This window comes from Oxyura jamaicensis, chromosome 3 (genome assembly GCF_011077185.1).
Source record: "Oxyura jamaicensis isolate SHBP4307 breed ruddy duck chromosome 3, BPBGC_Ojam_1.0, whole genome shotgun sequence".
NCBI classification, from domain to species: Eukaryota; Metazoa; Chordata; class Aves; order Anseriformes; family Anatidae; genus Oxyura; species Oxyura jamaicensis.
This window is the reverse complement of record NC_048895.1, coordinates 46,474,917-46,496,932: the sequence shown is the minus strand read 5'-3', so window position 1 is coordinate 46,496,932 and position 22,016 is coordinate 46,474,917. Positions and strand designations below refer to the sequence as shown.

Genomic DNA, 22,016 nt, shown 5'->3' with positions numbered 1-22,016 from the left:
CTCCTCTCCTCTCCTCTCCTCTCCTCTCCTCTCCTCTCCTCTCCTCTTTCTCTTTCTCTTTCTCTTTCTCTTCCCTTTTTTCTGAGGACACAACCTGTCTTTTGAATACGAATTCAGGGAGCACTTGTGGAATCCCATACCATCCTTGCAGCAAAATGAGAGGATTGATTTATGGGCTGGATCACCGAGAAACAGTAATTCTTCACTCTTTATGATGTTTTGTCAGAAGGTGCGGTACCCTCCAGTCAAAGAAGCGTGATTTCAGCTGGGTTTTCAGAATGAGAAGTGTGTGTGTGTGAGTGTGTGAGAATACAGCAGCTCCTGTAACACAGCAGTTAATAAGACACAGGCACATTAATCATGTGACAGGTATTGAGTCTAACAGGGCAAGGCAGCAGGTTTTAAAAACAGCCAGTTAAGTTACTACCTGGTAGAAAAAGGCTGATGGCGTGCCCCAGGTTTTATGCCACTATCTGCAATTAAAGTTATTTTTTATCCTTTTTTTTTTTTTTTCTTTCTGTTTTAAAGTTTTTAAATGTCTTCTGGTACCTGTAAGAAAATAAGCATGTGGACCTGGAAAAGAAGGCTGTGCAGTCCCTTTCCAGTTCCTCTTGACATGCTGTGGCCCAGCCTGTACCTCAAGCATTTGCACAGGACTGCACTGTGGTCCCTCTCCTGCACCGTGTCTCCAAGTGCTAGACACAGCTGAATTTGTCCTGAGGGTCACAGAACAGAAGAGAGACTCTGGTGCTCTGAAACAGGTGGAATTGATTCCTCCCATTGGACTTTATGGTCAAAGAAGACCTCAGCTGTAACCTAGAGATGTGACCCGCCCTCTTTCATGTGACTGCAGGCAACTTCATCATTATATGCCATGTGTACCTCTGCCTCTTTTATTATCACCCACCCTATTAGGGGTGGAAAAGTCAAAGGGGAGGAAGAGTTAGGGTGTTCCTGATTCATAAAGGCAGATGAGCCCATGCCTCTTTGGTGTCCTTTATTTAAGGCATCTCCAATCACTGCAGTTGTGGAGTTGTGCTCCAGCAATACTTACATTTGTTGATAAAAATGTTCATTATCAGGAACATGACAAACTAAAGGAAGACAGCTTTACTAAATGAACCCTTCCCATGATTTTGTAAGCTTCCTGCATGTGCACATATTCTTCATTTTGAGGCTTCATTTGCCATGGTAGGTTGAGAACAAGTGGACGGATGAGCCATATATGACCACATAAATATTTGCCTTCCTTCCCATATGACAACTAAAAATGTCTAGGACCACATCTCTTGGCCACTATTGAAAAAGGCCCTTAAAGTAGGATACAAGCAGATGACACCAGTGAAAAGGAGTTATAAAGACTGCATTCTCAGAGGACATGAAAATTCCACCTTGCTAGTTAATCAGTCCCTGACAGTGATCAAAGCCTGATGTTTCAAGGAATAATAAAAAATAATTGTAATAAACAGTGACAAAAATGTGCCTAGATATGATGTGGTGCTATCGGAAAAAATTGTCATCTTGATGCTGGACTAACCATCAGCAATTGCCAAGGAACAAAAGGTGAAGGGCATAATTATGTGGCTCTGTTGCTGCGAATCACAAAATGGCATTTCATGGACAGTGTTGGCAGTGCCTACGGTAAGTACAGCTTCCAGGGGAATGGCTGTGTTTGCAAGATGCAGGCCATAAATTTGGGTAAGATACCTGGCTTGCCTGAGAATCACCACTTCCAGAAGGGTTCATGGTCTGGGCTGAGGAGCTTCCTTTTCTACAGTGGATATGTCTGGTGCAAAACTCTATAGCTTTTTCTGAGCTGATTTATGTGAGTGGTGTTTCACTTGAGAGAAAGAAACCATAATGATTTGCAGCACCAAAAGATCTCCCCTACAGTTTTCAGATGTTGGTTTGTCTCGTTTTTCTTTTCAAGGTGGTTACTGGTTGCAGATTGCATTTGGAGGATCTTTGTGTTTGATTTTATGGACTCCTGAAGACATTTGACAGTAACAGTGCTGAGTAATGGCTACGTGAATTTCATGTTGCCAATCAGATGACTTTTTTTTCTTCTTCTTTTACACATTTGTTGTGCTAAAGAGTTGAGCTGAGATGTGCCTAGGAAATAATTTCTCTGGCAAGTTCTGATATATTTTTTCTGATAAGTTATTTTAAATTTATTTTATGTTCTCCCAGCTGTTGCCTCTCTGTGATTTCTCCTCAGATCATAGCTTCAGAATATACTGCACGTTACAGAGTAACTGAGGGAGGTGACTGAGCCAGTTTTAACCGAGTGGTAGTTTGAAATAGCTCTGCTGCAGATATGTTTCTTCTGGCACCCAAGCCAGTTTAAAGCAGTTGGCTATCTCTACTTGACACTGCTGCTTGGAGTGGAGATACACACTTCCAACCCTTAGTCAATTAACAGAAAATATTGACAAACTCTCTCGCACTTTAATATTTGTTTCCCAGTAGAAAATCCTTTCCTAAGTACATTACGGTGTAATTTCACTTGTAGCTGACTAAATACAAATATGGCTCGTGCAGTTGTGTTTGCTGCCCAGCCCTCTTTCTGCAGAGCTCTACAAGCAAACTGCGTTCACAGGAGTGTGTGGATGGCTGCTCATCACCCAGCCAAAGGGAAATCTCCGCCCCACTAAACTGCCTGATGAAACTCTCGCTGATTATTTATGGGGCCAAAATGTTTATTGTAGCAAATGCTCTGGGTGTGCAAAGAATAAGACTCCCTCTTTTCTCTCCCAGAACTGGAGTTCTCAGCCAGACTGTCACTTTGAACATTGGTGCTGAGCAAATGACCTCTCTGTCACCTTCTCACTCTTACCCAACATATCTCCATATCTCTCTTTTTTTTTTTTTTTTTTTTTTTTTTTTTTTTAAGCTGGGTTGTTCTGAGCATATGATATAATTATCAAAATTAAGAAGGGCTTTGTTTCTTTTTTTCTGTTCTTGGCAAATGATGTTTGTTTTCAGTCATGTGGTGGTTTGTTTGTTTGTTTGTTTGTTTTCTCCAAAAGAATACATTAAAAAAACAGGAAACCTTGAGGTGGTCTCTTAATTGCCAGAGCACAGATAACTTGTGATGAGTTCAAGTCCACTTAACTCCCTCTCAAACTGGCTCCATCTCATCTGGAAGCCCTATCTGCAGTGCAGCCCACTGACTGCCCAGGAGCCTTTCCCTGCAGACACTTGCACAACGTAGCTCATTCCCTAATTAGCCTGAATGTGCTCTCCTGGCTCCATTTTAGTTGTGTAGGCGTGCTTAGAAGCCACTGCTGGGATGAAACGGGCACTTGTCTCTGAGGCAGAGCTCTGGTGCAGTTGAAGTCAGGATGGACAGACAGCTTGCCTCTACCTTGTTCCCCAAGGGCGTCTGCAGAGTCTCCCGAGGGATTGTGCTGTGACACCTGGTGAGAAGGCAGAGCCCCCCTGCTTCAGGAATAATCTCAAGGGCACTGGTCACATAACAGCTCCTATTCCTTCACTCTGCTCTCAGTAGCAGATGAATATTTGTGGCTTAAACCTCAGGAATACCTAGACTTTTATATGGTCAGTGGTGACAGAAAGGACCTGTAGGGTATACCTGTAGGGTATATGGATAGATCATCCTCTGGAGACTTGCAAATATATCTCCCTATTTCCATTTTTAGAAAATATAGGCATCATCTGGCATCCAAAACCTAAAATTTTCCAAGGTAGTGCGCTCCCTAAACAGGGCAGTCAAAGCAGGTGGACGGGGTTTCACTCTTAGTAGGCTAACCAACAATCTACAAGGTAATGCAAAAAGCAAAATTAAAAGGGGGGAGGGAGAGAGGGAACGAAATCTTCCAGCAACAGAAACCACTTCATCTTTTGTCATTCTCAGCTATTTGAAAGTGCCTCAAACTTTCTTTTGTTAATTGCTATGCAAATATTTTTGATGTCTGTGTAAAAACATCTGGATGCTTACAGTGGCATCTGGACATAAATATTAAAAGATCAACAAAAACCTGATGTGAATTAACCATGTGGATAACCATAAAAACCACAACCACAAAAGCCTGCTCTGAGTCCTTGGCTGGAAAAGTGGATGCCTCCTCCCTTGTTTTTAATGTGCTTACGAACTAACATTTAAAAAACAAGTGGTCTTGACTAAGGGCTGTTTTTTCTTTCATTTTGACCACTCATAATCAGACTAGAAAATCCCTGGCCTGATTAAATTAGTAGGGAATGTCCCTCACTACCTGTCTAAGCACTCCACCATTTTTTTTTGGTGTTCTAGGTGGAAGTTTTGATTTTGGTTCTGAAATATATAATCATAAGACTCCTTTTCCTCCTGGAAACAGCCTGGACTCCCACTGAATTTATACTGTGTGAATGCAGGGCCATGAGCTGAGGAACCTACAAGCAATTACCGTAGGCAGTCTTGTCCCTGAGTTATGAGAGCTGTGGTTTTGGTGGACGCAGGTCTTGTTGTAGCATTCTTACTGGGGAGAAGAGTTGTGAGGAAAGAAAAATGACTCTAAGGTCCTCCCACACAAGACATTTGAAGGAAAACAGTAGCCCCGCATCCAATTCTGACAATGTCAAAAAGCAAGCTAAGGTGTTAATTCCATGATTATTTTTCATTTTATAGAGTCTAGTCTCATGGCTACTGAGCCCCTCATGTCTGCAGTGATGCAGGTTGTTTTTTTCCAAAAGTGGCAAGGACATGAAGACACCTAAGTACCTTCGCTTTTTAATGAATCTGAGGTGCAGATAATCAAAGATTTTAGAAGCTGACATGAGTCAAGCATGTAAATGGGTTAAATAACCCAGGTCTCTTTACCTTGATTTTCTGGTAAAACCAAAACAATAGCTTTTCCCTTCCAGAAGTGAATACATGAAAGACTGAGCAGTGTTAGAATAACACTGATCCGTTACATTTTTCAGAGAGAACTGGAAAATTCACAGTTGAGTGGATACAGATCAGATAAGCAATGCTGAATCTTCCAGGAGACATCTCATGCTCTCATTTCATCTTGTTCTCGTTCTTAATCCTTTCTTCCCGGTCTTTCAGTTTGGTTTGTTTTCTCGCTGCAGTGCTTTGCTGCATGGCTCTTTCTTAGCCATAATCAACTGCAAGTCATATATATCCCACCGCCCAAGCTAGGCTGCTCATAGAATGGATTTGGTTTTGTCAGGGTATTTCAGTCTCTTCATATGCTAAAGACATACATACATATTTCACAGTGGAAATAAAAATGTTGTCAGTGGTGGTTGCCCTCTGTGGTTGGTAGCCCACTGGGAGTTTCTGGGTAGGCCCTACTTCAAGGTGAACAAATGGCTCTAAAAGACTCTCAAGAATGGAAACACACAGATGTTTATACTTGATTTCTGCCCTAATATTTGGTGAGGACTCTATAATTTAAATAAAAGGGCTCATTTTTCCCCAATTTAATGTCTTTTTAGCAGTGTGGGAGTTATAAACATTATAATAATTTTACCACTTTCATATTTAAAAATATGCCCTTTAAGCATTTACATTCAAGATTTGTTTTTCTTCAGATGTGTAAATAACGCATAGCAATTTGCATCTCATGCATAAATCTTTCTCCTGTTGAATGCAAATTAAAAAATAATAATAATCCACCCCCCAACCCCTTTCATTTGCCTTTTTTCCCACTTCCTCATATTTATGGCTAACTCTTCCAAGGATAATTTTGGGGGTTTATGTGTGTTTAAAAATTTTTCTTACTGAAGTTTTCTTCCGCTGTGTAATAAGAAGCCTGAAGCTGATTAATAGTGTTTTCTTTTCCAGTCCTAATGAAAGTATTTCAGGTTTTATGCATCCCTGATGAACCTATGTTAAATAACGTGTGTGTGTGTGTGTTGCTCTTTCTTGGGATTTATCCAAAATTAATTTATTTTCTGGGTACTTTTCCCTGTCTGCAGCAGGGGGGTTGGGACTAGATGATCTTCAGGATCCCTTCCAACCCAAACCAGTCTATGATTCTATGATTCTGTACCATGCAGGACAGTGTCAGCACAGGTGTTAGACTATTTCTACTTGCTATTAAACCAGAAATGAGATATTTGTTAGGATGAACCAGGAAGGGCTAAACAGACATTTTGTGCTGCTGTCTACCCCTTGTGAATTTTGCTGGAGAAAAAGTGCTCTGGAAAGTTGTTGGAGCCCCGAATTTACAGGAAGCTCTTCTCCAACATGTACTTGCCATCTCATCTGGTTGTACCCTCAGGGTGGTTTTACTCCACAGATTTCCTCCACCGGCAGTTTCTGTGCCTGTGGATCAGCACTGTGGGGCTCAGCCCACTAAAAATACCTTCTCCGGAGAGTCTGGCTGCCTTGGTAAAAATGTGACTGAAATACCTCATTGAATCATCTCCCTCAGCTCAGATGGGCTCTGCTATTTCTGCAGAGCCCCTTCTGCCCGGCCAGGTGGGCGAGCAGCAGCTCTGTGGAAGGTGCAGGTGTCGCGAGCTGCCCAGCTCTCGGAGGCAGGTGCTGCAGCACCAGCAGCTCCAAGCGCCACTCCGGCAAGTGGTGGGTGAGCATTTCCTCCGCTGCCGCCTGGTCGTGGCGGTGCTAATTTTAACGTGGCGAGGAGAAGGAGGGATGTGATAGCAGGATGGGCCCAGCTGTTCATCCTAGAGAGGCGAGCGGCACTTTTATTTGGAGAGGGAAGGCAGGAACTCCAGTTTCACTGCGCAGGCTGGGGGAGTGGGGAGGGGAGAGTAAAACTTTCGCTAGGTTCCTCTTTTGTCTTACAAAAGTGCTTCCAAAGACTCAGCCTCTCTCCCCCACCCTGGGAGTTATATTTAGTTTTAAGCTCTCTTGGCTGCTGCATTGATAGCTCCTTACCATTTCCAGTGCAATTAATCAGAGCGGGGTTGATTGTGCTTTTGTCTGTGATTGTGTAAATCAGGATCCTTCTGTCTGAGATGGAGAGACCTGCGCTGCCCTGCGTGCCCAGCCTGCTGGGAGGCCTGTGGGGCTGGGGGTCTGCCCAGCAGCACAGCCAGACTCACCCAGTTCAGGACGGGGAGTGACCGCCTTCTTAAAAACAGGTCGAAGATAGCGCAGGGTAGTGCTTCTGTGAGATGAATCAAAAAGGAAGAGTAGTTTTGGGTACAAAAATTGTGCACAGTGAGAAACTGAGAGCCCCAAAGAGCTCCATTGCTCCTAACGGCCTACAGACTGCTCATACCCTCATTTTACAAGAGGGGCAGGAATGAAAATTTTGTGTGAAATCCTAACAGCTTTGGCCCTTGCCATGGGCCTGTCTGGGTCACCCTGAGGCAGCCATGCACTCACTGAGATCAATGTTTGTTTTGGGAGAGCAAGGGCACAGGAACAGCTGTGAGGATGTGTGACACCTTCTGTGTATTTGGGGAGGTGAACTGAAAGAACAAACTGTATGGCAGGAGCTCCCGCACGGCCAGGCTTCACTGGCTCTTCAGCAATTGCTCTTTTCCTGGATGCTTCACAGTTTGTGAATCGGCCCAGAAAATATCTGCCCGTCTAGAGTAAGGCATGCCTGGGAATCTCAAAGCTCTTTAAAAGTACATATTTAAACCCAGCACTCAGACTGGAGCAACTTCTTCACAGGTTTGTCGTCTAAGGTGTGGAAGGGTTAAAGTTATTTGCCCAAAGTGTTAAGATGCAGAGCTGAGCAGGGAACGGAGCCGAGGAGCTGCAGTTCTCAGTACGCCACTCCAAGCACTTGTCCGTAATCCTTCCTTTTCAGTTTGCAGCCGATGATAATTTATAACATTGCCTCTTAGAAAAGTGAGTGGAGGATTGCTCTCCAAAACAGCCCCGGTCAGAAATCTTCCAGTACCAGCTAAAACTGCAGAAAATATTTCTGAGGGACAGACATAACTGTGCGCCTTTTTCTTCCACCTGCCTGAACACTCGGTTGTGTGGTTCTGTTCTGGTTTTGAACAGGATTGATTAGCTGCAACTCCGGTTCAGCTTGTGGAGTGTAACATTTGATTTTGCCGTGTCTTTGGTTAGCAGATCATATCCTTAAAACAGCCTTACTTGTCAAGCAACCACTCTGTAGGCAGAGATGAAAGCAGCCGGAGAGAACACGTTTCCTTTGCTCGTGTAGGAGAAGATGACAGGTAACGTGATCTTGACCTCTGAAAGTCAGGGACAGCTCTGAGGGTGGGTAATTTGAGCCAGGACTTCTGCCTGTCGTGTAACAACAACACATGCGGGTGCTGCAGCACAGACACGGCTTAACTCGGTGGACAGGGCTCATTCTGTGCTTGTTTTCCCAGCTGGCACTACACTGCACTGGGTCCTAACCCCTAATAAAGCTACAGTGATGTTTGCAGTTAAGTGGATAACGACATCCTGTATTAGTTGTAATTTTAACTATTTTTTCTTTAATAGAAAAAAAAGAAAAAATAAGAAAAAAGAAACCCCACAATTTTATTCCTAGTAGATTGTGTTGCTGAATTTTTGGGTGGAGAAGCAGCAGCTCCTGGAGTGAATTACATCTTTGGCTGATGTCACAGGGACCGTCACTTCAGGGTTTTATTGCTCCCAAAGTAACGTACTATCTGCCTTTTCCCAGGAATTAGTTTTATACCATTGAAAATCAGCTGAGAAGCCAAAAATATTTTCTGCAGAATTTAGTAAACTAACATAAGTAGATGTGGCCGTAAACTAGGCATTAGCATGTGCGTTTACAGATGTTCATTCTAACCCAGATGCAGCTACTGTACCTCAGAGATCCTGTGAAAGTAGTGCATAGGCTTCTTTGCCATGTTCCATGGAGAGCTGATGAAGTCAAACGATGCTGTAGTTTCCATTTTATTTTATTTTATTTTATTTTTTTCCCAGCCGCTAAATTACATTATAAGGCACTAAACAGACGCTCAATATTTTCCTTATATAAATTTATCATGCGGCAATTACTGCAGTTAAACTCAGTGAAGGTATGTGATTGTAAATGGGAGGTGGCAATCAGTGTAATTAGAAAAGGAAAAGATGTGCCTGCAAAACAACCTCTGCATTACAATATTGCCCACACTATAAACACCCTACCACGTGGTGCGCCCCATCTCAGTTACACAGTGTATGTCCTGTGTTGATTCAGGCTTGAATTACACAGTAAATCTTGTTTGTGAATTTATAGACTGTCCCCTTGAAGGCAGAATTGTGCCAGCTTATTTATTTAAAGTCCTTTTTTCACTGCAGCGGCATGCTTTTGAGATGTAATACCTTATGTGCACAATCCCTGAGTGACAGCAGCCCTGGACGCTCACAATACTTATAATACATTACATATTATCAATAAAATGTTGCAAGACATGTCATAGATCTTATTAACATAACTTTAAATTATGGGTACAAGTTTGACCTATCTGTTGATGGATTAGAAGCAAAGCGCGGATTGTTAAACAGAAGTAAGAGGCTCAGGGCATCATTAAATAAACTGTTTCAAGTAAAACGTCTGCATTTCACCATAAAAAGTCACAGCATACCTGAAAAGTTAGCCATCCCTGAGGCATGTTACAAAGTTTAAAGAAAACCAGAAATAGCTTTCAAGACTTTTTTTTTAATTACAATTGCCACTGACCTGATATTAATTATGATCCAAATTGTTGCCAGAGACCTTGACTGCCCTAAAACAGTTTGCTCTGTGCCTTTCCCTACCTCCTCCCTCCCTCCACCCCCCCTGCAAGCTGGAGAAAATAAGCTCTGAACTGCCAGGAGATCTAAATGGTAACCGAACCTTTGGACACCACTGAGGCTTAGCTTGCCCGCCTGTACATCCCGTTTCTGTGCTGAGGTTCATCCTGTCAAGACTAGAAAGTGCCGTGACAAGGAGGGTCTGGACTGAGGTTTAGAAGTGACTCCTCAGACATGCAGGAGCCTGTACTGGCAGCCTCAGCGGCAGAATTTGGGCGTTAGATCAGAAATGGATCTTTTACAGATTTTTTTTTCTGAAGCATCTAGGATATTTGTGCATGCCTAGGTAGTTTCACTAGTTTTAATTTATGGATTTATTTATTTATTTATTTATTTATTTAATTGCAGTGTATTTGCCACATCTCTTTGTGGTAGGCACTGTTCTACTCAGTTTGGCAACAGCAAAGAATTTAAAGCAAGCCATTTAAGTGACTTGCCTGAAATTATGCAGAAGAACAAGGATGGGGCCAAGGACATAGGTGTCCTGTTTCCAAGCCCTCTGCTTTACCATGGAGATGTTCCGTTTCTTTTGATTGTCATTAGGAGTTGCTTTCTACAGGAAGACACATAAGGCTTTCCCCCCATGCTTTAACTTTTAAAACGTCAAATTTTGTTTGTAGGATGTAGATTTCTGATTTTGAGGAAGCATGGGGTTTCCTTCTAGCAGAGATGGGAGCTGGAAGGCAAGACCCCGCTAAATGTCTGCCTTTTTGCATTATTTCTATAGTATAATTTCTGGTTCAAGTACAAAACCATGACTGAGAAACACCTCTTCCGCTGGCTTGGGAGAGAATGGGGAGAGACATTTAAGAGAAATGTGTCCAGCTGGTGAGTAAGCTGGCGTGCACTACGGACTCGTTAGTAATGTTTGTTCTATTGGAGTGGACAGTCTTTTGCTGTTGACGAAAAAGCTGCCTCAGCCCATTGCACATTAAATTAGGAGACCGCACACATGCACCGTAATCACCGCTCTCTCTCCCTGCGCACTGATCAGTAATAATTACCTTTTGGGTAGGGGGTGGAAGGAGATAACCTAAATACTTTCAGGTTAATTATTACTCTCCTGTGCTCAGAAAGATCCTAGCATTTTAATAACAGCAACCTCTCTGTGCTGGAGGTCCTCTGAGACTCGGAATTGGCAACAACAAAAGAACATATATCTTTGGACAACAGCACTATAAGTCATTCTGCTGCTCTCTTGTTCCTTTTTTAATTTCTCCCAGAGTGATGTAAAAAGCTTTCTCCGATGAGTTTAAAAATGTTGGTTTTCATTCCTATCGTGTCGTACGCTGAATAAATACAGGCACAAATAAGAGCAGCCTTAGCCCTGCACTGGACTTCCCTGTCTCTTTCTGTTAACCTTAAAGTTCACTGTGCTGAAAACTAATAGTGCCTTGTTGTCAAGAAGCCAGAATAATGACATTTTGTGCCATTATTCTAATGTGTTTTTCACTGTGCATTTTCTTTAATTATTTGCATGAGTAATATCGTTATGCATTCATGCCAATACAATTCTGATAATTAACTTACATGATGGCAATTTCTTAATGATTTTGATGTCAAAGTTAATAGCAACAGCTGATAGTTGATCTCTTGGTGCTGACATAAATTTAACTTTTAATGTATTAATGCCAAAACCAACAGCAGCATCAAATTACACTGGAGAAAAATAAACATCCACTGGGTAAAATCTTCAGTGGAAAAGTCTGGTTTCTTACCCAAGGTTCAGACATTTAAAATTGAACCAAGGCCCCTTGACATGTTATATGTCAGATTTTTTGTTTTATTTTATTTATTTATTTGCATCAGTAATATTACTGATGTCTGAGGTTTAAGAGATCAAATTATGTGATATCATGTAATAGCTGATGGTCTTTTGCCTCCAGCTTGGTGCATATATTCCATATTTTATAATGAAAAAATGCGTTAATTAGGCTTTATGTTTCTGGTTCTTTAAACATGAACTCCAAACTGCTCTGCAGTGGGGGAATCTGGGACTGGTGTCTGAGCTTGAACTTGTATCTCAGTTTGTGAGTTCAGTTTGCACTGTGTGCTAATAAAACAAACTTGATGTGGAGACAAATAATTGTTAATAGCATTAAAAGAAGAAACAGACCAATGCATAATAAGGTTTGAAAAACCAGTACTCTTAGTATATTTTATTATATGGAAGTGATGCATAAAGTGATCACTGTGTGCGATACTCTATGCATGTGCATATCTTTTTACATAGGCTTATGTTAAATATTACAAGACGACATAGAATGCAAGGACATTCTTCAGTCTTTGTCCAGGTGCTCAGAAGATGTCTTTAGAAGTTTATAGGCATTTTTATTTACCAGTTAAAAATTTTAGTACACATCACTATTGAAATAATGTATGTGGAACAAATTACGGTATCTATAAAATGGTGATGGTTGTTTCCCTTTATTTTTTTTAATCAAAAGCAAAGCCTCATCCCATGACACAGTTGCTAACGTAATATTTATTTCCACCCACTTCAGCCAGTTAAACGTATAGATGAAATGTTAAAAACCATTACAACTAAAATTGATCCTGCAGTGTATTTCAATCATTTACGCCCCCCCCCCACCCCCTTTTTTTTTTTCCAATGATAACTACCAGGGGAGTGCACATTTCATTTTATAGAGAGAGGAGGTAATTGTACAGCCTCAATTAGACCTTCCACCACTGCATTATAAAGAGCTGTTGGTGCAGATCCAGATCGTCTGCTTTTCAAAATGCACAAGATTTCCTTCTTCAGTTTCCACAAGTGGATTGTCTGTCCAGGCCTGCTGAACAAGAAATCTCTATTTCTGATTCCTTTTAGTCTATTTATCCTTGCTCTCAGAAATATCAGGGCACATACATGTTTGAAGCCCACCTCCCAAAACCTGGATCTTTTGCCATGCTCATCCCGTGGAAATGGACATTGCTCCATTTGGAGATGGCCTTTGTTTAACAATTTCCGAAGTCCTGCTTGAGATGGCAAGAGGAGGTCAACATAGGTGGATTGTTTTTTAAACAGCTGCTTAAAGCAATTTGCAATTAAAGACTAGCATTGGCCTTAATGCACAGCTGTTCCAAGGTATGTAAGGCATGCAGCTGCACAGAGGACCTTTGACAGAAGCCCTGCTTATTTCTGTTAGTGTGTGGTGGTGCAGCTGCTGCTCCCCGCTTCCCGCACCACTTGCTGCCTGCCTCTGCCCAGCCAGCGCCTGAAAGGCAATGCCTGGCACCTGGCACTGCAAAGGAACCCACAGCTTAGCTCCCTGGCAAGCTGGGAGAGGCAGCAGGCAGGGGCATGTCTGGGAGCAGGAGGTGCCTCTGTTTGGGAGAAATTGTCTGGTGTAATTGTCCAGTAACGAAAGCAGAAGGTCTGCTGGGAGGGAGACATGAGCACGTCTGAGTGGCTGCGTGGTGCTTGCGTGCTTACAAGTGCAAGGGAGGTCTTTGCCTATGCCCATTCTGGCTGTGGATGTACGCAACCCCTACACCATGGGTCCTGTGCTAAGTCCTCCCTCCTCTGCACTTTGCTTCTGGAGAGTGTGCTGGGAAGTAATGGTCTGGTGCTTAACTTCTCAAACATATTTCTGGGGAGTTGCACTGTGGAAGAAGCCTGTGGGATAATGCAGACTTTGTTTACCCAGCATTTTAAGATAGACTATGCAATGTACCATGGATTTAGGTGTCCATCTTCAACTGCCCTCTCTCAGGACATGTGCATCTCATAGCCCATCCAGATGTTCAGACGTGAGCTAGGTCCACCTTAACCTTTTATTCTTAGAAGAGCATTGGGCTGAAGCAGATACTAGACGTACAAGTAAGGACAGTAAGAGAAGGCTGGAAAAGAATCTGATATATAGAGATGGTTTTGTTATATAAGTTTTGTCAAAAGTGCTTACTCCCCACACATTTGTCTGTGCTGAAGGTCTGGAGATGCTTTCCACTACCAGAATAATTTAATTTCAGAGCCTTCATTTTTGGGTGGAAAAAGGGAAAGAAAGATTTTTTTCTGTGCAAAATCACCCTGTATTAATTAAATATTGTTTTAATACTATTATTCTAAATAATAGTATTTTATGTTATGAGACTTTGAGAAATGGGTGGAATACTAATTGACTGACCTTTTCCCTCTATCTTCAGAAGGCATATTTTTTTACTTCTCATGCTTCTTTTGGAAACAGGTTAGTCAAGAACACTTGGTTTTAAGAACAGCTGCTCAACAAGGAGCAGCAGTGTAAATGTTATCTTTATTACAGGTGAGTAGGAAATCTCTTAAAAGCATTTCTGAGTGGTGTTAGCTTTGTGGGTTGATTGTTGGAAGGTACAAGAAATATGACTGTGATTGTGGTTTGCACACTGAGTGACTCTCCCCCACAACCCAAATGGCTTTCTCCTGTGTGGCATTTCTGAAGACTCTTTTTTTTTTTTTTTTTTTTTTTTTTTTCTTTTTTTGCCTCCCAGCATGTGAAAAGCCTGGGGAGAAAAAATTTTTTTTTTTTTTTGATGCAGGGCTTGTCATGAGTTGGACACAACATGTCTGAAATGTAGTGTAGGAGTTCGGAAGGGAGGCTTTAAAAATTCAGAGCTGTCTGATGACTGGGAGCATTACTAATGAAAATCTGTTTGAGTTTAATATTGAAACTAAATGCCCATAGAAGAGAATGACATTAATTTCTTCCCTCCCCAAAATTCATACTGAAGTTTCCATTGCCTTAAATCTGGCCTAACTAACTTAGCCTGTGAGTCAAACACTGCTCCCTATGCTTCACATAAACACCCACACCCAGCCAAAGGCATCTCATATTATCTTCCATTTCTTCAGTCTGCCAATTATTTGCTACACCCAGTTATTGTGGGCTATCTTAAATTAGCTCCCCAGTGACTCAAACATTTATTAACTGCTCAGGTGCCGGGAGTTTGACATGCACAAAGATCCAGGGCCTGGGTTGTTACAAGAGACATTGTTTAGGGCACAGGCAGTCTCTCTGCAGGCTGAGGCATGGCAGAGGCAGCAGGTTGTCACCTGGGAAATGGGGTGCTGCTGAGATGTCCCTGAGGTCTCAGGATGATTTGGCCAGGGAGCTACTGGCAGCTGCTCTGATATAGGCCGGTCACATAGATGATTTGGGGAGGATGAGGGAACAACACATACTATAAAGTGACTGAGTCCTAGTGAAGATAGAAGAGCCTTGTCCATCTCCTCCTGGCCATGCCAGCCTCCTGTTCACCTCCTGGGAGCACTGGGTGCTGCTGGGGTTCTCCTCCTCCTGGGCCACCTTGGTTTTCACCACTTGCACCCTGTCAGCTAGGACCCTACTGGGAGAACAACTAAAGACCCTGAGGGGCATTGAACACCCTCTGGTCACTGTTGAGCCCTGTTCCCAAACCTAACCCTTCAGCATGGAAATGTGGAGTGCTGCAAGGGAGGTGGGATGCATCCTGTTAGCAGTGTCCGTCTGATATGCAGGAGTCATGGAGTTTGAGGGAGATGGGAGCAACAGTCCACTGCTCATTTTCTCTAATCTGTTGTGAGCTCTGAGGTGGGACTGTGGATATGATCCGACTGCTTTGGTCCTTAGCGCAGAAGCTGCTTTCTGCAAAGGCAGTAATTAGTCAGTAGGCAGCCTAGCTACTAAGTACAATGCTCATTGTTTCTCTCCTTGACAGCTAGCTCAGGCTGGTTATTAATACAAAGAAAAGCTTTCACTTTGAAAGTCTCATTGTTCCCTCCATCCTCTACCATTACATTTCCTCTGCAGAAACCAAACGGAACCACTGTGGAACTGGGTTGTAGAGTCTAAGGTGCCATTTGATGCCCAGGTCCAGAAACCTCAGATTGCATTAAGACCATAAGAAGCCAGGGGTGTGTTTTTGTAGAGGTAGCCTCTCGGTTCCCATTGCATGCACTGCTGCACATTGAGTTGTGAGGGAGTTTTGCAGGAGAAGTTCTACAGTGTGTTCTCTGGGAGCATTGTAACTATGGAAAACTTATTTCTTCTGGTATTTGTTGAATGAAGATCGATTGTGCTGACTATGTTCAGTAGCATTTTGGACGTCTTCAGTCTGCAGAATGCAAAAACATTTCACTGTAACTGGACAGTAACTAATGCCCATTTATTCCACTGTCTTTGTCACCCAAGGGTCTGAGTCATACAATTTACTCACTAATTGTACTGAGCAACATGTTTTTAATACAATGGGTATTTACAGTCTGTAGTACTGGAATACATAAAACCTTAAAAAAATGCTATGTTTGACTCCTAAATCATATGATTTTAGAAGGAGTTGTGTATATTTTTTGCATCCACTTTAGAATTACACACATACAGTATTTCCAATTGTTTACATATGTTAGAATCTCTTGCATTTAAATAGCTCATTATGCAAATATTTATGAAATACATTGATATTTATTTTTACTGTACCCTCTATTCAATCACTGAGCTGAGATTTAATGTCTAAACATTGTCTGCAGTGCTGCATGTGCAGTAATGAATTATGAGTAATTATGTACTATATACAATTACACAACAAAAATTACAGATTCAAAAAATATTAACATTGCAGAGCCAAGGATTAAGATTTACAGAACATCCAAGTTAAGGTACAATCTAAATTCAATCCTCAGTTCTATACATGTGCCTTATAACATGGCCTTTATTGAGCAGATTCTGTTTGTCTCCCAAGAGCTTTCAGCCGCGATGGGTGCATGACTGTGCCTCTGGCCAAGGCCCCAGTCTCCGGCCAAGCCTTGGGATCAGACCAAGGCCAAATTCACAATGTTTCTCAGATGAGATCTCTTCCCTGGATTTGGTCACCTAAGCAACTGACCTGGCTTAGCGAGCATGTGTCTGATTTTCCCATCCCAATAGCAAGAGCTTGCAGCAAGAGAACACCCTGCATTAATTTACCTCTCAGTCCTGAGCTATGCACAGAGCAGGACTAATTTTGCATTTGAGACAACTGAAAGAGCACTGTGTTCTCATATAATCAAAGTCTGAGTCTGAAGTACATTTTGTTGAAAGGTTTTTGACCAGAATATCTTCCACCAGGAAATGCTGCTTTGTCAGAATTGAAATGTTTTGTAGGAACATTGTGTTTGTGATGATATTTTTGACAGATAAAAATGTAAGCAATTCAGACTCTGAAGAAGGTAGTTCTTACTGCTGGTTGTTTCACTGTGGACCCGTGGTTTTCCTTTGGGTTCAGAGCATATATTATTTATTTTTGCTATTCAGGTTTTAAATATTATCAAATCACCTGCAGAATCATCCTGAAATGTTTCAACCCTGTTAATTCTGACATCGTCCAACTGGATTATTGGAAGGTTTATTAGAAGAATGTTTTTAAGGGCCCTTTTTGCACACAAAATGCTTTCCTATATTTTAAGAAAGCAAAATCCAGGAACTTAAATTCAACACAATATATAATTACTGTCAGAGTGATACCCATTCTGAAAAAAAAAAAAAAAGTTCAAGTGGATAAAGTTTGCCTAAGTTCTAAACAGCCAAAATAAATTTACTGATTAGGTTGATTGATCTCAATAATAAATGGCATTCTTGCTTCCATCTATTATATTGCAAACAATTTGTCTTTGGAAGTATTTTTTCCCTGAAAACAGTTACTGTATTTCATTTTCTAAATAATACAATTTATAGAGGATTTGTAAGACAAAGGGAGGGTAGCTGAAACCAATTTTTAGTGTTAGCTGAATCAGTGATGAATATAAAGAATTCAAGCAAAGATTTTTTTTTCTTAAGCTAATTTATAGCAGTATGCATCCTGCTTTTTAATAAAAGCCAGCCTAAAGACAAGAAGTGTTCTTAAACTGGGGACTGGTTGGACTACAGTAATATCATTTGGATAAAGATTTCTGAGGCTGTTAAAACGAATCTGATCCTGAACCTTTTATTTCCAGTTCACAAAACACTTTATAACTTCCTGGGGTGCTTATGTTAATTCACTTGTAGATCAGCACATTCTGGCTATGGAAAAAGGTAAAGCAAATCAGTGATGAAGGAGATCCTCGTGTAGACAGGCTCCAGGAAATACTGGGGCTCTTATTAAAAAGAAAGGCTTCCATAACGTTTCCTACTAAATAACTAGTATTTTGCCATTGCATGACATCCAGATAGGGAGACACTGATTCATTACTGAGGTGCTACCTCTGCAGACATTTGGGAACACGAGCGCTCACAGCAGGCATGCTCAGAAGCATAACCTGGGAAGGAAGAAATCCATTTCCATACAGGACACTGTAACAAGGGCTTGCTTGACTGTAGGCTTGACTGCTTTTTTTGTGAAATATTAAATAGCTGGATAAAAGAGATCACCCTGCATTTCCATAGACCCTTAGTCTGTGGTGGCCACAACCGCTTCCAAGCTCTTTAACATTCACTTCCTTACTAACTGCTTGTTGTGGGTTTTAATAGAGAAATCAGCTTCTGATCTTCCAAGGACTGAGCTTCTTGAACAACTTTCCTGCAGACGTAATGGGGGCAAGAAAGCCAGGAGGTATTATAAAGTGAATCCCCCCGTGCATTTATGAAAGGGATTATAGACAAGCTTTCCCCACAATAGCAGCCAACTGTGGTTGGTGGTTCAGGAGTTTCCTGTGCTTACCATTCAAAAGGTCTAATGTCTTTTCAGAAGCTTCAGCTTCCTTTTGGCGGCCAGCACAAGCTAGTTGAGGCATGGGTTCTTGCCGCCAAGATGCAGGCCTGAGGGTCAGACACGCCAGGCTTCATTCAAGCATCAGTGGGGTCCTGTGTCATCGGCTGGATTCCTCGCGCAGTCCTACCCCAGTCTCACAGTGTGGTCTTGGGAGGCTCAATCAATGTCCACATCACATTTTCTCACCTAGAATAATAGCAGAAGTATTCCATAAAACATTGTTATGAAGGCAGTGACGGTAAACAGCTCTGAAATGCTTGAATAAAGTGGAGTCTGTGTGTAAATCATTACTCCAATAAGCCTGCAACACGGAGTCCAGTGCTGGGAAAGTGAGGACCTAAGTACTTCTACAGCCTCAGCTTGCTCTGCTCTGAATCTAAGCACCTCTCTTTGTTTCTCTACCCCCTTCTCACGTCACTGCCCCACACAAGCTGTTTCAGGTGAGAATCAGAATGCCTTTAAAATGAACGAGAAAAAGAAATGCAAAAGAACAGAGACACCTGTGCATTTTACATGATTCCCACCCCCCATATAGCTACAAAAAATGTTGTATTTATTTATATATAAATAAATACTTTTTTATCGCTGCAACTTGTAAATAGGAAATGAAGTCACAATCCTCGAAATTATAATGGCAGGCACACAAAGACACAGTTGCTGGCACGGAATTCAATTAACAGATAACAATCACCCTTGGGTGGCTGTGTGAGGTGGAAATATACAGGCATGCTAATAAGTAATATCTTAAAGCCAAGGCGTTTATCAGCCAGCAGCCAGACATGGGCATAAGTGTGGGCAGACAGCACTGCTCTGGGATATTTAGTAAAACCTGCTCTCTTCATTTGAGGATTTGTGTTTAATCATTTGGTAACATTTTAGAAACATCCAGGCTGGGAAACTTCTCAAACGGAACTGCTTAGGTCAGAAAACGTAAAGAATTATTTACTGATACTAAAATAGCCAAAGGAACAGAGTGGATTCTAGGTAATATTAACAAAACTCTTTGTTGCCATCTTTCTGACCTTTTGAGTTTCTGGGGTATGCCTGCGACGTGAATCACAGCCTTATCTGGGGAAACATACAGAAGGCATTCATTAATATTGGGAAAGTAAATGACTGAACTGCTATTTTAAATAAAATTTTAAACTTTTTTTTTTTTTTTTTCTTGGTTGAAAGCCTAAAGCTAAAATAGTTTCCTTCTAGGCTCCTTGAACTTTAATTTGCATTGCATTTTGGGCTTTCAGAGGCTTCAGGCAGGCCAAGATTTGTCATCCACTGAAAAATGTTCAATTTAAACTTTTTTCTCAGGGCTGTCTTTGTGCCACAGCAGTCGGGTGAATTTGCAGGACTGTTTTGCATGGCTAAATACTGCTGCTTGGAGGAAAGGGCAATCCAGAAGCAAAGATGTGCCTTTCTGTAAAGGAAGGCAGTTGAACTCGGCAAGATATTAGGATCTTCATGCAGAAGAAATGTAACACATGGTGTGAGTACATTCCTGGGTAGCTCTCTAGGGTTAAAGCATTCATCAAAGTGTCTTGAAGCAGGACAAATGGAGACCAGCCAGCCTGGTCATGGGGCATGCAGGAAGCAGCACGTGTGAGCCATTAGCGAAGAAGTCTGTAGGCTTTTGGCTAGGGAGAAGATAGTATTGCTGATAGATATTAATTGCTTTTGGTTTTGCCTCTGCTCTGAGTAGGCAGACATGCTTTCTGTGGTCATATGCTTGGCTGCTGTAACTAGGCTAGTGGCAGCAGAAAATCTGCTGTGCTTCTACTCCCGCCCCACCACGTTAGCAGCCCCAGGAGCTGGAGGAACTTCCCTCAGAGCATGGTGCTTCAGGAGACCCTGGGTTATCCCCCTGCTATTGGTGTGGCTGCCTAGCACACTCAGGTTTGAACATTTCTGATGTTCCATTCAGGCTACGGTCATCACCAATAGCAAAACCATAGCTAAAGAAATGGGGTGGTTGTCCAGTTTGCTCAATCTTAGTAATGTGGTTTTGCCAGGGAACTGTGAAAGGCATGGGTGGGCTGAAACAAATGTTAAAGGTGGGCTGTGAGCATGCTAGAAGTACTAACAGGTACTCTCACTACCCCTTTATTTTGCCTGGGGATTCATGTGATCCACAAATCAGTGGCCAGAGCCTCCTCTGCCAACCATTTCCCAAAGTGCTGGCAGGCAGCCCAGCTTCGGCTGTGCTCAGGAAGTTGTAAAGTGGCTCTGAATAGCTGCTGTGAAGCTGTCCCTGCGCTGCTCCTGTCACAAAGAGTTTTCAGTGCCCGCCTCACTAATGGATGGGTCTCTCCTATACATAGCTCCGAACAATGTGGTGATGCATTCAGGTTTTATTAGTGTGAGTTTAGAGTGGCCACATTATTCATAATGGCAATGCCGCAAGAGAATTGCGCAGTTCATCCCAAACGGGAGACCATAAATCCTGCAAGCCACACAGCACCAGCGAATGGTGTGTTTTCACCACTTATTTTGCAGGAAAGCTATTTGTATTCCCTCTGTATGTAAACCCAAGCTGTCTTAATATTGCAAGCCCAAACTGTGTTGGAGGAGGTAATAACAACAACAAAAATTGTATCGAGTACATTTTAGGAAACTCCGTCATAGCTCTGTGGTACTAAGGCTTGGTACCTGCTGCCTTGTTAGAGGGGAGCAATTACTGGGGCAGGGTGCTGGGGCAGGGTGCTGGGGCACCCCCTGGAAGTGCTCAGCTCTTGCCTGTCTGCATGTTACTGCAGGGCAGCTCTACAGTTGCTTTGGGACTGAATATTGCTCTCCTTTGCTGTGAATTGTGCACGTGCAGGTCTTATGTGTGTATGGGACAAGGAGAGACTTTGTTTTCCTGCTTGCTGAGGCTCCCTTTATAGACAGCAGCTGCAACAGTGGGAAGTGTGTGAATTACGCTCAGCGGAGCTACATTAGTAGACAGAGTGGAGGTAAGTTGGTCAAAAGTTCAAGACAATTGTAATTTACTGTGAGGATGACACATCAGCTGCCTGATATAAATCAGGCTTCACAGGCGCTGGGGAGCAGTTCAAGCTACACATCGGTTTGCCGCTGTGCTTTTCTAAGGAGCCTGTGATCAAGGAGCCGGCGTGGGTTCGCAGTGAGAGCAAGCAGCTTCTTGGGCAGAACGGGACTGAAGCAACTGCCTCACTTTGTGTGGGCACCAGGTGACTGCTGGAGAGATGAAGCCGACTTCTCTGTGCTTTTGAACCTGCCCTAGTGACCCAGAAATGCCGGGCTACACAAGCTGTTACCAGCCTTTCCAGCTACTGACTCTTGCAAAACGCCTGTCTCTGCTCCAGCAGCCCCTGTAGGGCCTGGAAGCCTGACGGCGGCTGCTTCCTCGCCACCCACAGCCTGAGCACTGCTGCTGTGCTACAGCACAGCACTTGTTAAAGGAAATATTCATTAGAAGAACTGGATATATTCTAGTCGGTGAGTCTTACTGTGTGACTCAGAACCAAAGGCACAGGGAAATTACAGAGTGGCTGCTTGTGAGTTGTGCAGGAAATGCTGTCTGAACTTGCAGACACCCCTCCCCTTTCTCTCCTTCATCCACACCCTTTCAGGTACGGTCATTAAAGTAATTAACCCAGGTTCAAGAGAGGGACCTCTGATTTCC

General features: G+C 42.5%; 1 long non-coding RNA gene across 2 annotated transcripts in view; it reads left to right on the top strand.

The window, feature by feature from the left end:
• The window catches only part of LOC118165109, a 51,888-nt gene that overhangs the window by 11,513 nt on the left and 18,359 nt on the right, over positions 1–22,016 (top strand). Inside the window, exon 1 of one of the 2 annotated variants that reach the window (XR_004749866.1) lies at positions 7,881–8,118. The exons of the other annotated variant lie outside the window; for it this stretch is intronic. This is a non-coding gene — a long non-coding RNA (uncharacterized LOC118165109). Of the gene's footprint in view, positions 1–7,880; positions 8,119–22,016 lie in introns of those variants that run through there. 2 annotated transcript variants of the gene reach the window in all.